Source organism: Ixodes scapularis, unplaced genomic scaffold (genome assembly GCF_016920785.2).
Source record: "Ixodes scapularis isolate PalLabHiFi unplaced genomic scaffold, ASM1692078v2 PGA_scaffold0__279_contigs__length_252992795, whole genome shotgun sequence".
In the NCBI taxonomy this organism is placed as follows: Eukaryota; Metazoa; Arthropoda; class Arachnida; order Ixodida; family Ixodidae; genus Ixodes; species Ixodes scapularis.
In genome coordinates, this window is record NW_024609835.1 from 187,409,375 (window position 1) to 187,411,416 (window position 2,042).

Below are 2,042 nucleotides of genomic sequence, written 5' to 3' on the forward strand. Positions count from 1 at the left end.
AGGCAACAACGTTCGATGACTTGAGTGGCTTGACGAGCAGGAAAAACGTTTTTTTTTGCGAGGTATAAACATTTTTGAAACCAAACGGAAGAATTGCATTAGTGTCAGGAAAAATTATGTTATTTTTTAAGCCTTTGGGTATTGATTGTTATATACGAGTTGCAAAGCTTTCTGATCACCCCTCTTATTTTGGCAGCTTCATTGACAGGGGACAATCTTTTTTATGTACACATTTTTTAAGCATTACTCTCCACCTTCTTGTAACTGGCTACCAATTTGTTATAGTGCCTCCCTGATTTCACGAGTGTACGTGAAGGATATGTTGTATTACACCGCACTGCAGTAGGTCGTTTTGATCTACGAGTACGTTCCTTAAGGGAACGGTCCCCATTGATTGTGGCGATTTCGGTCCTCTTTGGGTGCTTATTTCTCGTGCCAATGTGAATATTGTCACGGGTGGTGACTAATAAACAAGAAATAAACGGGAATAAATAAACGTTTAATGTGGCGAACTTGTGCCAAAAATAAAAGAGTACAAAAGAAAGATAACAACAGAGCGTCGCGGGCGTCGAAGGCGGCGAAGCAGCACGATCAAACGCTGAGGCGAGACTGACTCGACAAGGTCGCGGGCGGCCTCTTATCTAGAGTGGGTCGCTATCTCGAAGATTCGGCGAAAGCGGTTCGAGCGTCGCGTGATCGGGGCGAGAATGAGCACGCACTTTCTAGAAAACAAAAGCAGGGATAAATGATAGAAGTTACGTGTGGCACATGAATAAACGGGAACTTTCTGGAGGACCGTGACCGAGCGTTGCTTTCTCAGCCTTGCTCGCGGCAATATTGTATTACAGTTATTTCATACCAAAGCGTGCAAAAAAAAAACACAAATTGTGGGTGATAAAAAAAATCGCAAAAAATATATGTTGCTTGAAATTGTGTGCCCATAACAAAACTGCAAAGTTACAATGTTTATAGCTTTTTAGTTTTTTGGCTTCGAAAGGGCAGAAGGTACGTCTCCTTTTTTTTTTGAGTTTTCGCGAGTACCTTTTTTTGGACTCTCGATACTATAAAGTTATTTTTAACAACAATTCTAACAATTTAGTGCTTTAATACTCCCTATAGAAAGTTGAAAGTTCTCTAGAAGTGTGTGTGTGTGTGTGTGCTTGTGTGTGTGTGGTGTGTGTGTGTGTGGTGTGTGTCTGCGTGTGCTTGTGTGTATGGTGTGTGTGTCTGCGTGTGTGTGTGTGTGTGTTTCTAAATTAAAGTTCTTGATTTTTGCCCCTTTGACAATAAATAATATGCGAAGATGGAATTGAGCTAGTTTTCGGTGTACAATAATTAAAGGCATAAAAACATATCAAATAAAAACTTTAATCTAAGCCAATTTAAAAAAAAATCTTGTTAATTTGCGTATTTTGATCAAGAAAAACAACGCTGTAAACTTGAGAAAAGATGCTAGAAACATAAAATTCGACGTCATATTGTCACGAATGGCAAGTGATGAGGCGATAATAAATGAAGAAACTAAACGCTTAATGGGCGAACTTGTGCCCAATAATAAAAGGGTACAAAGATTATAACAGAACACCGCGGGCGTCGAAGTCGGCGTGACAGCAGAGTCGAACGCTTTGGCGAAACTGACCTCGGGTTGACTTGCGGAATTCATTTTGTACCGGCGTGGGTTTCTGGAACATGCGGCGTAGAAGGTTCGGTTTGTAGAGCATTTTAACCTCGAATCAGCCAAGGTGGTTCTTGAATTTACCAGAAACATCACGTTACAGCATCAACGAAAATGTGTAGACGCGGCCAGGAATCGAACCTTGGCATTGTGCGTAGAAGGCAGCGCGATAACTGTTGGACCACGGGCGCGCTGCCTACTTGGTCAGCTGCGCCCGCGGAATTATTCCCCCATATAAAAAGAGCATCGTCCCGATGCAACGCAAAAAAAAAAAAAACAAAAAAAAACTCACAACTAAAGGACAGCAGAATCGCGAACCACAGCTCACATTTCACAGTTCACAGTTCACTCTTTGACGAGGGTGGAA